Genomic DNA, 15,432 nt, shown 5'->3' on the forward strand with positions numbered 1-15,432 from the left:
CTTACCCTTGAAGTACCTACCCGCATCTTCTTCATTTTTGACACTTCCCATGCATAACAAAAGACGAGGTTGTAAGGTTTCAAACATGGATCCAAGACCCATTATCCACATAAAAGGGATATAAATACTATGATCATATCATTTAAATCTCTTGCATCACCAAAATACCTCTCCACCACTTATCCAGTCGCCATTGATGGATCACATCTATCTCATACATTTTATAACTTAGCAATCAAATACGCACCAGGACTCTGGGTAATTATAGAGACAAGATTTATTTATACCATAAATATTTCAACAAATTCCACTTTCTACGATGAGTTCAATCTTCACAAAAGTAGGATGAACAGCACCTGTTTCCACTAGGATCCATAGAGCGTGAAAATCTTAATGATGACCACCAGAAAGGTCAGCACGGTTGATATCACAGATTTTTCAGTGTTCCAATACAAGTTCTACCCAAATCCATAAAGAAAGACATACGCATAGGAAACTACAAATTGAAAGCAAGTCTATTGAGATAAATATTGGACATCAATTGTATGAATCTTTAAGGCATAACTGCAGACATTCTTCAGACATTCTTCAAATTCATAGAATGACAACAAAGTATGGCTACGTACAATCCATTCGGTTTTATGAACCACTCATGAATAACCTCACAAGCCATTTGAAACCAGATGACAATTTCAAATAGCTTTGATCTACAAACAAGGCTGTGAGACAGAAAGTTAAAATCGAAATACATGAAGTAAATCCTCAATAGATATGAAAACATCCCATGGTAGTGAAGTCAATTAGCATTAGTTATTAGGGCTTTCATGCACAGACTCATCTCTGATCGATGTGATCCCAATTCATATTTGGCAAAAAATACGAAAGCTGATCTTAACAGTCATATTATTTTTCTTTGTACCCCTAAAAAGAAAAATGAACATGAAAAACTAAATTAAGCTTGGAGGCTCACATTTCCCAATCGGTATACAAAGCAACAGCATGTCAAACTTTCTAATTCACATATGCATTTAAATGAAATTGGATGAAATACCCCTAAATAAACACATACTTCTATGCCCAATGTTTCACAAGGCAGAAAACGCTCAATGAATGAAACTGAGAGGGTAACAGCCAGGAAGGCCAGGGGTCTCCAAAGGGAGGAAATGGGGTGCAAGTGTCAGACAGTTGTTATCTGTCACTTCCGAGGCAGGAGGAAACAAGCTGTTATCTTTTTTCCCCTTCTTGATACAAATTTAAACAGAGATTTTCTCTTACAATTCTGTGTTGCTATAATGACACCTGGTTCCGCCTGAACTTCACTTTTCTCATACTTTGAGCTGACCAAGGCATTTTTCTCATGGAAAGGTTTGCCTTAAGCTATGTGAATGTACTATGTATTTACCCTAGACTCTATCTTCAAGTAGGTTCTGCCTAAAGGCTCAGAACTGACTTGACAAACCAATATGCTTTACTCATACATGGCTCTCCTGATCTATGTGAATGAAGCTATCCATTTGCTCATATCAATCGTTTTATGGCCCAGGATGACTCACCTGGTGCCACGGTCATCTCCATATATCTTGTGGGTGAGGGGTCTGCTGCCATTCCTTTCTCTAATGAGTAGACTGCTAGTAGCTAGATAACATCCAGCCAAAGATGAGTAGGGGGGCACTCTTTCTGCCCCCTTCTGATGTCTATGTCAGAAGCTTTCTCTCTTTTATACTTTAATAAAACGTTGGGACACAAAAGCTCTGACTGATCAACCCTCATCACTGGCCCCGGGTTGAATTCTTCCTCTAAGGAGCCCAAGAATTCAAGCATCTTTCATGGTTAGACAACAACCTTTCCAAACAATGGTCTTTTCAAAAAAAAAAAATGATGATAAGTGATGAGTATGCATATGTCTACGAATGAAATGGGACCTATATGTCAAACCACATAAAAATATATCTTCCCTCAACATACATATAACACAACCAGGCCTTCACATGCATCGATTCTCCAACTATCAAGTCATACAAATATGGATGTAAAATATCACAATACATTCCAAAGTTTAAAAGTGATGGATATTGACTTTCGCCCGCTGGTGCTTCTTTTTATGTCATCTCCATTATATTAGCTATGACAACGAATCATGTGCTGTGCGAAGTCACTTACATTGTGTCCAACTCCTTGGGATCATATGGACTAGGCCCCACCAGGCTCCTCTCTCCATGAGATTCTCTAGGCAAAGATACTGGAGGGGGTTGCCATGCTCTCCCTCAGGAGATCTTCCTGCCCCAGGGATGGAATCCATACCTCCCATGTCTCCTGCATGGGTATGTTCTGCATGTTCTTTACCACTAGAACCACCTGGGAAGCCCCAAGACACATGAACATCAGTGGATTTGGGGATCCACGGGGCATATACAGAACCATTCCTCCAACAAAACTGAAGAATGACTTTAAAATCTCAAACAAAACATGAGTATATGTGTTCACAAACTTCATGGAGCAAGGGTTTCTTCGATCTGAAAACTGGCATCGATGAAGGACTGTGTGAAGAATACTTCAAAGTCTATTTGGCAAACACAGCCTACGTTGGCTATATTTAGTCCTCAGTTGAATGGAATGTCATGAGTACTGGTCATTTCAAATAAGTAGCCTATGACGCTGTTTACACTTATTGGGACGCGTGGTATACCACATTCACACATTTCAGTAGCATTGGTGCAAAAACGATACATTTCTCAGGGGAAGCTTCTACATGGACTCCTGGGATCAGAGCTCTAACTCATACACACATACTTTTCCTTTTAAAATGATCCTGCATGATAAGCAAACAAAACACTGGATGAACACCTAGACGGTGAGCTCTGTACTAAATGATTTTAAAGCCAGTAGATGGAATGAGCTGATGAGGAAGACTACAAACGAGTCATCTTCTTCAACTTGGTCAAACCGCTCATAGTCATACAAGTGAATGAAAAGTTGAGCCTGTTGTCATTAAATCTGTTTAAAAGAAATAGAATAATAAAACAAATTAGTAAATCTTATTTTCTTAATAAACATTGTATTATTTCTGCACAGCTTTGTTACTGGCATGAATAGAATATCTACAATAATAACTTGTCACAGTGAAATGGATTCACATTCGATATCGATTCACATCTATAATTGATGCCATAGCTGTTTGATACTATTGCTTGAATGAATGCAACTTATGTGACTTCACAAACTACAAACACGACTAACATAATAGGTATTAAAAAACCTTGAGTGACATGAGCGTGAAGACTTAGTAGAGTTGCTCTCAAGAATAATGATACTATTATTCGCTCTAGCCATAGTACTGGAATCTGTACATTAACACCCCTGCAAAACAAAAGGAAAGGATAGAATAATAATAAAGGAACTTCATAACTATATTCCTACTGTAAACATTCAACACTATGTTTTCTTTTAAACTGACTTTCATATTTGGTCTACTGTAACCTCTTCTGTGTTCATTTTATGCTAAACTTATTGCTAACAGTAAAATTACCATACGAGCTCTAATTAATTTTTTTTTTTACTTGCAAAGCTACTGATAGAACCAAAGGCCAATATCTACATCAAACAGGAGAAACGGAATGGAAACTGTAAACAATTTTATGGAAGAACATTTCCGTGCTCCTATTCAGTCAAATGGGCATTCAAAAGGATGTGATTTTTCTGAAAGTTTATTTCAGAAACTTGGAATTGGATGACTGCAAACAATAAAACTAACAATATATTGATACATAATATTAATAATATACAGTGGGTCATTCTTTTTTTATTCTGCCACAGCTAACAGACAGAAAGTCAGTTGTCATAACTACTACTAACATAAGACCCTCACCGATAAGTGAAGATATATAGGAAAATCCATAATAGCTCTAAAAACCATCAAAGATAAAATGGTAATTAAAAAATACACTGACAGTTTAGCTGGTATAAGAAACAGGATGATTATGAAAGCAAAGCCAACAATCATGGATAGGCCATGGAAGCCCGTGGCTGTCACCAGTGTTGACTTATATCCTTCATCTGAGGTTGTTAAAAGCGCTTGGTAAAATCCAGAGGTTTGCAGCAGTGGTAACCTCCTGAACAGACTGAAATAAAAAGGGTTTCCAGAATATCCTGATGATTTCCATCTACTAGGCTGTGATGAGCTCAAGCAATGCATACTCCAGAGGACAGAAGACAGACAGGTTGGGAACACGTCTACTGCACTTACGGAGAAAGGGAATGTTGCTGCTCAGCCTAGTACAAGTGTAGAAGCAACACCTTGGTGATTCGACCTTTAAAGACTCGATACATATGAGAACGACTGGTATGAATAAACCTTCAGAAGTGCTTTCTCAGACCTCCTCCCATCATAAGCACAAGCATAATGAAAACACTGAGTTTTCATGGTCTCACCCAAAATAAGACTCACTTATGGCTTTGCTTTGAGAATAGTTGAACTACTCATTGTTCAAGAGAAATGATCCTTTCTTCTCTGAAGATTTGTGAATCATTCACAGGGTGTGGTGAATAAACTACTTAAGGGTCTAATACATAAAAATGCAATAGGCTAAGCACAGAGATGTTTTTCTCCCTTTCTCAAAGGATGGAACATTTTGTATTTGCACTGATTTTATGTCTTGACTTCATGTACAATTATATACTGATTTTTTTAGTTGACATACAATAGGACTAAAAATATTGATATAATACTGATAACTCATGTTGGTATGTGTGGTTGTCACATAGGATTCACAGGAGATTTAAATTCACAGTTGTCAACGTAAAGGATGAATGCTATTTAGCTTCTTCGTGAATCTAGACCACGAATGAAGAGTTTTCCTCAACATATTTCACTGAGAGAAATACAAGGATGATAGGCATAATACTATGCTTCGACTCATGGATATCTAAGCATTGCTCACAATACAGATCTGATTTTCAACATCAGGGTTCTTTCAGTGTCCTTGAACAGCATTTGTTTTTCTGTATACAGAAGAAAAAACTCATGAGTATCAAACTGGTTCACATAAAACATGTGTATGAATTGTTATCTTCCTGAACCAGGGATCAAACCCACATCACTTCCCCCTCCTGCACTGGTAGGCAGATTTTTTATTTATCAACTGTGCCACCTAGGAATCGACATACATTTCAAGGACCACTGCCATCAGCTTCTACTGTTCATGACCAAAGTAGGAGAAACAATATTGGAAGAAGTACTCATAAGTGTACTCATAGGAAGTACTCATAAGTCAAGGAACTGTTATACTGGGTACTCTCGTTGTTACTGGGACAAGTCAGTTCCTCCGATGACGATGGGTATAACTGAAAAATTATTACAAATGCATGGGCTGCGATGTCTACGTGATAAATGTGTTCCTCTTATACTATTGCTTCAGGGATGCCTACTTCAGCATGAAGGAATGCACTTCAAGGGATGCCCGCTATTCCAGCTCAAGCAACAGATAGTGAAGTGCAGATCATTGTCCTTTGTTGAAAATAATCAGCACTTTGTCAACATAGGGAACATGCCAGAGGAACCCTTGGGATGGAACTCTAAAAACAGGTTGGGCCCTCTTTTTGCCAAGCCCTGCGATAAAATACAAATCAGAAAAAGAAAAATAGCATCGGTTTTGTCAGGACTTCCTCATCTTTTCTTTCTCGGTAGCAGGAAGCAGACATTGAGGCCAGAGGACTGCAGGATTTCATTGTGAACTAACGTTGGGTGGGGTGGAAGCTCATCACTCTAGTAAGAATGTGGTTCAATAAAATGGAATTTCATTCACTTCATGGACATAGAGTTCTATAATCCTTCATTAAGGAATTCAATAAGCTATATTTCCTTACACCTTCACAATCTCTTGGTTTACGAGAACATCAATTGCTAGTCCAGCACTTATACAATGAGTGTTACAGGTAGTATGAATGTATAAATGATGATGAGCAATGACAGGAAGTTTATTTAATCTCTGTTTGAATTCTTGATTTTTTATATAATTTTTTATAATATCCTTACAGATGTGAATATTTTACTGACATGTATAAATACACGTTGAGTAGTGCTATGATAACTCATAGTGTTGGCACAATAAATATCATGGTTACTATGTGCTTTTCATATATTCCTTTTGAGATTCTCTTCCATTATACATTATCATAAGATATTTAATAGTTTCCTAAACTGTACAGTAGGTCCTTGTGGCTTCTTTTATATATAGTAATGTACTTGTTAATAATTCAAACAAAAACTGGTACACAAATACTCATAGTGACATTCACAATAGCTCAAAGGTAGAACTCATTCAAGTGTCCGTTGGTGGGAGACTGAATATGCAACACAAGGTATATTCAGAAGCTTGAACGGTATTCCACCATACGAAAAAGTACATTAAATGGTGCTGCCACTCTGCAAGACATTACAGAAATGACTCCAAAACAAACACATGGAATAAATACATAGTTCGATTCCAATTCAAGCTATGTACCCAAAAGGATTGGGAAAGGGGGCTGAAAAAATGGATACTTCTTCCGTCATACTCACAACAGCATGATTCACACTGGCAAACAAACAGAAGTGATCTAAGTGTCCATGGCAGCCAATTCCATAAACAAACTGTGGTATACACACAATGGAATCTGATTCGGCCCTTCAAAGTCAGTAATTCTGACAATGCGACAATGTGGACAAACCTTATGGTCATTAGATCATGTGAAATAAACCAGACCAAGAAAAGACAAACGTTCTGTGATTCCACTCATATGAGATATCCAAACAAGTCAAATCTGTCAGAAATAGCAGAGAGTGATTCCGACCGATCGAAAAGAGTTCATGTTTCATGGACCTCAGTTTCCCTTGGAAAAACTGACTTCCCGTGATATCTCCAAAACCAATTAGACAAATAATTGGAAGCTATATCCAGTCAAATGAATGTAGACATAATGTTATATACAGTGTACACCAAACTCACTCAAACTTCTTAACAGACAAAAGGCAAAACTGTATCTATGGTACCTCAGCTTAGCTTAAAACTGTATCTACAGTACCTCACTTCTGCTTATAAAATTTAACAACAACAACAACAACACACTAAAGTCTATCCAAAAAAGGATATAAAACATATATAACATTAACTTTAAAGAATTAGACATTTAAACTGTGAAAAACCTTATTCACAAAACTTAAACACAAGCCACAGGAAAATATATTTATAAAATACATATCTGATAAAGGATTGTACTCCAAATATACCAAAAAATCTAGAACAATCTCATAAAAAATGTATACACCTAAACACCTGGCCTACAAAAATATAAAGATAGCAAATAAGCCTATCAAAAAGACTCAAAATCACATATCATTAGGAAATTACAAACTAAAATAACAGTGAGGTAGCACTGCACACCTATTAGATCCAGTAAACTCAAAAAAAAAAAACGGGGGTAGGGCACAACTTCTCCGGTGGCTCAGTGGTAAAGAATCTGCCTGACAATGCAAGACACTCTAGTTTGATCCCTTACCCCAGAAGATCCCACATGCCACAGAGAAACATAGCTGGATTTTTCCACAGCTAAACAAAGCTCACCTGTGACCTGAATACTATATGGCTAGCACTTACTAAACAGCTTTGAAAACGTCCAGACAAAAAGTATCACATGATTATATACAACAGCTCTACTTGTAATAACTAAAAACTTTCAAATATCAGGATGTCTTCAGTAGATGACAGTGTAAACAAATGGGGATACATCCAAAGTGAAGGGGAGCAAATGCTACCACAAAATATACCACCTCAGCATGATAATTAGTGGGACCCAATTAACTTTTTTTTTTAGAGGACACATGATCATCTCTGAAACCCAAGTTCAAGACAGCTCTTCTGTGAGTCACATTTACCAGAGAAATCTCATTTCAAAGGAATCCTCTCTATATGCCAGATAGAAGGATGAGACACAGTCTTTTGAAACTCTTTTTTCTTTTCTATCGATAGGGAAAGCTAAGCCGTAAATCTGCACAACAACCATACCCTTCCTTTCCTTTGGTTGTATCTGTAAAATATTTGTTTCTTTTTTAATTTGGCTGCGCCAGGTCAACCTTCATTGAGGTAAGCCAGATATTTAGCTACAACATGCAAATTCTCCTTTGTGGCATGGGAGATCTAGCTCTTGGATCAGGGAATGAACCTGGGCCTCCTTCTTTGGGAGTGTCCAGTCTCAGCCACTGGACCACCAGAAAGTGCCTGTTTTGTTTTCAGATGAAGATGGAATCTAAGGTGATATCTTGGGCCATTTCAGTCACTGACTCAGTTTCCTGAGTTTCTCCAAAGCACGCACAAGGTGCACATTATTAAACTGGTTTGCAAAACAAGAAAAGGTTGTCTGCTACAACACTGTATGCTTACAAATATCTAAATGGTAAATGGCATATTATTTATTTTTAATTACTATGGGGGGGGGAGAAAGAATGCAGGATTCATACATGTTACCACATGAATAAATATTAAAACCATCTTCAGTGAAAAAGAAATCCACATAGAAAAGGCCACCCAGAACCCTTATTCACCATGTCTGCTTTCAATCCATCAAGTTTGTCCAAATAACTGAAAATCTCAGTAACACTCTAAATAAAGAAAAAAGGATGAAGATGGAAACAAAAGATATATTCATACACTTGAACAATTGCTAAAAGTGGAAGTGGGGCAGTGGATTACATTATAATGTAGGTACCATATGATTTCCTGATTTTGGAGATTATGTGCTGGTTCTGCAGAAGGTACCCATTTTGGATAAAACACATAGAGTATTTTAGATGATGTGGCAAATGCTAGCACTTGTTCCCATTGCTAGGCATTTTCTGTACATTTTAAATGACTGGAAAGTATACTAGGTTTCAAAACAACCATGTCAATACCACAAAAGAAATTTAGAGCAGACAGGCAGGAAACTTTCTGATACAGGCCAAGACTTACCCAGATGAAGTTCAAGGGAAGCTGCGATGCTCACTGCCCGTGAAGGAGTCCACGTGGAATGAAGAAGTAGTGTGGGAAGTCTATTAGTAACCACCATGTCTTGGGTCCTCTGGATGACCTACTGCAGGAGAAACAGATCTTACAGATAAAATGTTCCACATCACTTCACAAAAAGTTGTTAGACTACATTCAGTAAAGCTGAATCATTTTGGATTAATTTACAATCATAAAATACTACCCTTTACAGTCCAAAAATCACTTGCATTTCTATACACTAATAACAATCAGGAAAAAAATATTAAGAAAATCCCACTTAAATAAAACATCTAGCAACAAACTTAATCAAGAACATAAAAAACCAGTAGTCAGAAAACTAGAAGGCACTGATAAAGAAACCAAAGAAAATACAAACACACAGAAAATTATTCCACGCTCATGCACTGGAACAATGAGGAATTAAAAGGTCCATTCCAACCAAAGTCATCAACAAATACACGGACTGCAATCACAAAATAATATTCAATGGCATTTTTCACAGAAATAGAAATATTCCTAATATTAGGCTGCTACTGTTGAACAGGACCTTAAACGGCCAAAAAGACTCTGAGAAAGAGGAACACAGCTGGAGGCATCTTCCTATCCCTCTTCAAACTACATCACGGAGCTGTAGTGACCACCACAGTGAGGAACTGGCAGGAACACAGACACATGGACTCCAGGAGAGAATAGAGAGCCCAGAAACGAACCCACCTGTACATGGTCAGTTCCTGAAAATCAAACCAGGAACGAGCGAAGAGGAAAGGACAGTCTTCTCAAGAAACAGTGACAGGAAAATGGCCACCTACACGGAAGAACATCAGTGTTCATCCTCTACATCATCTAACGCAAATCTAACTGAAAACCCACCGCTTTGCACACGGAGCTCTTTCCCCCTGAGTCCTCTGAGATGGACCTCCAGTCAGCCCTCAGCTGGACACAGGAAACGTCTACTCCATCCTCATTTTTCGCTCTTGCAGCGCCTCCCTGCTGGTGGGCACTGAGGCAACCCTGCTCCTCTCAGCCTGGATGCAGCCCTGTTATCCAGAAGCCTGAGCCCTGATGGTCCTGAGGAGACAAAGCTCCCGCCAGCTGCTCACGGAGCAGAGTCTAAAGGCAAAGCGTCCTGCGCCCGCGGGTCAGAGGGGCCTTTGGCGCCCCCTGCGGGCCACAAGAGAAGAGCGGGCAGCCCGGTGCTCACAGACCTCAGAGGGCTCACCCAGAAGCAGCTCTGCTGTGAGCACTCAGACTGGAAGCCCAAACTGAAATGGAGCAGAATAGCTCCATGACCCTCCGCAAAACATGGCTAAGGAACAATCAGAGCCTGCATGGAATGCAGCCATAAAAAGGAACACATTTGAGTTTGTTCTAATAAAGGGGAGGGAAGTCAGTCAAAGAGAGAAAAACATGGAATCTAGAAGGATGGTACTGACGAGTCTGTTCACAGAGCAGCAATGGAGGTGCAGACATAGAGAACAGACTTACAGACGAGGGTGGGGAACAAGAGGGAGAGGGTGAGATGAATGGAGAGAGCAGCATGGATGCAGGTACACCTACATTTGTAAATAGACAACCAATGGGAATTTGCTGTATGATTCAGGGAACTCAAACTGGGGCTCAGTAGTAACCTGGAGAGGTGGGAATGCGTGCGAGGTGGGAGGGAGATTCAAGAGCAAGAGGACATAGGTACACCTAATGTGGATGTATGACAAATCAAACCAATATTGTAAAGCAATGATCAATCAACTAAAAAGAAATAACTTTTAAAAAATATGAACATAAACACAAACTTTGCAACAAGGTAACTCCATTTTAAAAACTATAGAATTTTAGAAAACTACTAAAGTTCTACATGACCTTTGGTCTGGTAATCAGGTCTAACATACACAAAACAAGCCAACTTACCAAATTATGAATATAAATTAGTTAAAACATTGCCTTTTATCATTTCATACATTTACCCCGTGGAGGACCTTACTCAAGAGAACCAAAAACAAACTGTTAAATGAACCACGGACCACCCACCCTGGCCAGGCAACAGAGAAAAGAAAACACTTGCAGGAGTCATCTTACAACAGGAGGCCCTGGGAAGGAACAAGGAACGAACAAGCTACCACCAACCAGAATTCTGGAGAGGTCAGGTGATGGGAGGCTCCAGTTCAGAGGTCCTACCAACCTCCCAGGATCCACATTGCTGGAATCCATCTCAGCTGAGTGATGCGTGTGCCCCCAAGAGAGATCCCAATTCAGAATGCCTGGCAAGAGACAAACCAGAAATTAACCCAATGACCATAAAACCTGAGACTGTGAGCCACGTGACAGAGTGGTTCTCTCCGTTTCCCTCACCCTCCTGCCCTCCACCCCGGCAGCCCTTCCCAATAAAGCCTCTCGCTTGGACAGCACTCCTCTCCTCAGACAACTCATTGCCCAGTGTCAGACAAGAACTCACTCTCAAGCCCTGGGAAGGGATCCCCCTTCCTTCATCAAAAGCAATATCCAGGAGAAAATATCTTCAAAACGTTATCTTGTAGAGAAGGAAATGGCAATGGCAGCCCGCTCCAGTACCATTGCCTGGAGAATCCCATGGACAGAGAAGCCTGGTAGGCTGCAACCCCGGGGTCACTAAGAGACGGACACGACTTCACTGAGTGACTTCACTTTCACTTTTCACTTTCATGCACTGGAGAAGGACATGGCAACCCACTCCAGTGTTCTTGCCTGGAGAATCCCAGGGACAGAGGAGCCTGGTAGGCTGCTGTCTATGGGGTCGCGCAGAGTCAGGCACGACTGAAGCGACGCAGCCGCAGCAGCAGCAGCAGCAGCAGCAGAGAAGGAAATGGCACCACCTGCAGTACTCTGGTCTCAGAAATCCCAGGGATAGAGGAGCTTGGTGGGCTACAGTCCAAAAGCAGGGCATTTCTGATGGGAGGAAACAGTCCCAGGGAAGCTGAGCTGCTCACCAAAGGCCCCAGAGCTTTGGATAGCACACCAGAGCTGGGGCTGAGGATTCCCAGCTGCCATGCCTCTTGATCCTGGCCTCTTTCACTAGATACATGTGTGGAAAACTAGAATCTAAAATATGCCCTGGTGGTTCCATAGTAAAGAATCCACCTGCCAGTGCTGGAGATGCATGTGCGATCCCTAGGATGGGAAGATTCCACATCCTATGGAGTCTGTGTGCCACAACAGCCGAACCTGTGCTCTAGATCCTGGAAGCCACGATGCCGAGTTCACATGCTGCAGCCACTGAAGCCCGTGAGCCTGTGCCCCTCAACAAGAGGAGACACTGCAGTGAGAAGCCTGCAAACCACTAGTTATGGCCCATGCTCACCAAAACTAGAGAAAAGCCCACACACAAAGATGCAACACAGCCAACAATCAATAAAACTGTTTTCCTAAAAAAATGCATATCTGACAAAGAAACTGTACTCAAATTGTCCAAGAACACTAGAGCAAACAAGCCCATTCATAATTGGTAGTGACTGAAATAGGCCACTGAGGGTATACTGATAGTAAACTATCATAGAAAAACATACTCAAGATACTGGTGCAATGCATGCAGAGCCCCCTTTGAAAGACAATCTGACAGGTTTTTTTTTTTCAGTAACCACATGGGACAAGCACTGAATTCTGTGTATGACAAGCGGTGGAAGCCAGGTATCTTACCATTGGAAGGCAAAGTTACAGATAAACAAAAGGAAACGTTACAATGTCCATGTCGTGGTGGATCAGGTTGGAGACATCACAAATTACCTTTAACTGAATATGTTCAAAGGTGAGCATATTGAGCTCCTACATGTATGTTTTAAATATCATTCTCTAATAAAAGGGAACAGGAAACATCTCTGATGGCCCAGTGGTAAAGAATCTGCCTACCGATGCAGGGAACACGGGTTCAATCCCTGTGTAGAAGATTCCACACACCCAGGGACAACGAAGCCCTTGAACAACTCTTGAAGTTTGCATGCTCCAGAGCCCAAGTTCTGCAAACAGAGAAAGCACTGCAATGAGAAGCCATGGCACAGCAACTAGAGGGTAGCCTCTGCTCACTACAACTAGACAAACGAGCAATAAAGACCCAGCACAGTCAAAAATAATGTAATGTTAATAAAGGGACAGTTCTTTGAAGAAATGACTGAGACTAGGGGTGAGACTGTAAATATATGAGCCAGGGTCATCTTAAATTATGAGAAATTAAAGAAACTAAAGACAACTATCAAGCTGTCCAAACTGATACAAATGAATGATGACACAGTGTTATCTGTATACACCAGCAAATAACAATCTGAAAGGGAATTTAAACAAACAATTCCCTTTCAATCATATCAACAGTAATAAAAGACTTTGCTATGGACAGAATGAGGATGACAAGACTGGCACACTGGAAATGATACATGATTGCTGAAAAATACCCTAAAGACATGGACAGATACTCCATAGTGATGAAAAGGCTTCAGTTGGCAATACCGTGGAAGGCATCTTCAATCTGAAATGAAGATTCAATATGAATTACAAAAGGCTGAAACGTGGCTGCTAAACCACAAAAGATGCCAGCATTCTCGGCCTCCAGAGAATTCAATCCAGGGCAAGTGAAGAAGCTTGATGGCTCAGAGGTTTTCTGTTTAAAAGTTTTATTAAAGTATAAAAGAGATCGAGAGAGCTGCTGACATAGACATTAAAAGGGGGAAGAAAGAGTACCCCCTGCTAGTCTTTAGCCAGATGTTATAGAGCCACTAGCAGTCTGCTAATGAAAGAAAGACAATGTCTCAGAGAGTGGCACCAGGCCCCTCACCCACAGCAAGCATTGAGATAACATTGGCAGCAGATGAGTCATCCCAGGCCATAAAATGATGGACATGAATCTTGAAGAAAGGCAGATTTCCAAGCAAATATATAGTTTCATTCACATAGATTAAGAGAACAAGGTATGAGTAAAACATACTGGTTTGTCAAGTCGTTTCTGAGCCTTTAGGGGGAAGTGACCTGAAGACAGAGCCTTGGGTAAATACATAGCACATTAGCATACCTTAAGACAAACATTTCCATAAGAAAAATGCATTGCTTAGTTCAAGGTTTGAGAAAAGTTAAATTCAGGTGGAGCCAGGAGTGGTCATGGCAACACAGAATTTTCAGAGAAACCTCCTTTTAAATTTGTATCAAGATGGAGAAAAAAAAATGCAGCACTCTTTTGTCTCCTCCTGCCTCTTAAGACAGAGAAAAAAACGTCTGACACTTGCAGTCTATTTTCTCTGGCTGGAGACCCCTGGCCTTCCTGCCTGTTATCCTCTCCAGGCCTGTAGGAAGCAACACACTAGGCTGCTTGGGAAAACCGCGCGGGTCTGAGCTTTATGCAAAGGGGTAAAGCGGCAAAACCCTTGGCCCCAAAGGCGAGGCTTTTCTGCGACCGCCATTTTAGTCGGCTCCGAGACTGCAAACAAAGAGGGCAGAATACATGGTTCCCTGCTCCACCCAGTCCGAGTTCCCTTACCTGTGGCCCACAGCCCTGCGCTCTACTCGCTGGATGCCAATCGACGGGGACCCAGGAGCCCACGAAACGAGCATTCCCAGCTGCAATGGCGAGCCCTGAGAGCACAACTGGGAAGCCTGGCCCCCGACGCGCCGCCATGTTCATCCCGCCCCAGACCCGCTCACGTGAGCCGCGCTCCTGACCAGCCGCCCAGGCTCGCCCCGCCCCCGACGCGCTCACGGTGCGCCCCACCCCCACGCCCCCTTCCAGGACAGGCCCGCGGGACCGCGACTGCCTCCAGGTGAAACACAAGGACAAGCAAATCCACCCCACCGAGACAATCCAAGCTTTTTCTCAGCTGATCTGTCTATGATTTAGGGATAAAACTATGACTATAGAAAGCAAAGATGACCTAGGACAGCCATGATAGTCTATAGAGCCAGACCCTGGCGGGCAGAGGCTTGAAGAGGGTCCGGGAGCTCTGTCAGAACAGCAAGCCTCTGTAGCGTAGCGGTTAGGTGCGCTGGTGAGCAGGCAGACGATGGTCTATAAGTCAGGAGTTCAAGTCTGCAGCTTAACTCTTTTGCTCTTAGGGGGCGGGGGACAGCAACAGGCGGGACTTAGACCAGAAACGTTTATTTTTATTTTAGAGGTTTATTGTTTAGCTTAGGGTTAGGGTTCGGGCAACCCCCCAACTTGTTCAGGTTCGGGTTCAGGGTTAGGGTTAGAATTTGGGGATCCCCCCTCTTCTAAGAGTTCGGGTTTGGGTTAGGGTTCATGTCAGGGTCAGGGTTCGGGTTACGGTTAGGGTTAGCATTAGTGTTGGGGTTACAGCTTAAAGTGAGCCCTAATAGGGCCCATAGTTCTTTATTAGCCTGCCCTGGCGGGCCGAGGCTTGAAGAGGGTTCGGGAGCCCTGCTGGAAGCAGCAAGCCTCTGTATCATAGGG

General features: G+C 41.4%; 1 long non-coding RNA gene across 2 annotated transcripts; it reads right to left on the bottom strand.

Moving 5' to 3' along the window:
- Positions 1–255: 255 nt before the first annotated feature.
- On the bottom strand, positions 256–14,689 carry LOC138420615 (uncharacterized). Of its 2 annotated transcripts, XR_011249249.1 has the most exons (7): positions 14,506–14,667; positions 12,894–13,000; positions 11,139–11,272; positions 9,732–9,822; positions 8,982–9,102; positions 2,161–2,994; positions 256–921 (listed from the first exon to the last, which is right to left on the bottom strand). It is a non-coding gene; the product is annotated as an uncharacterized lncRNA (long non-coding RNA). The 2 variants fall into 2 exon arrangements; XR_011249248.1 differs by lacking the exon at positions 9,732–9,822 and having other exon boundaries at positions 14,506–14,689.
- Between the last annotated feature and the right edge of the window lie 743 nt (positions 14,690–15,432).

This window comes from Ovis canadensis, chromosome 15 (genome assembly GCF_042477335.2).
Source record: "Ovis canadensis isolate MfBH-ARS-UI-01 breed Bighorn chromosome 15, ARS-UI_OviCan_v2, whole genome shotgun sequence".
Lineage (NCBI taxonomy): Eukaryota > Metazoa > Chordata > Mammalia > Artiodactyla > Bovidae > Ovis > Ovis canadensis.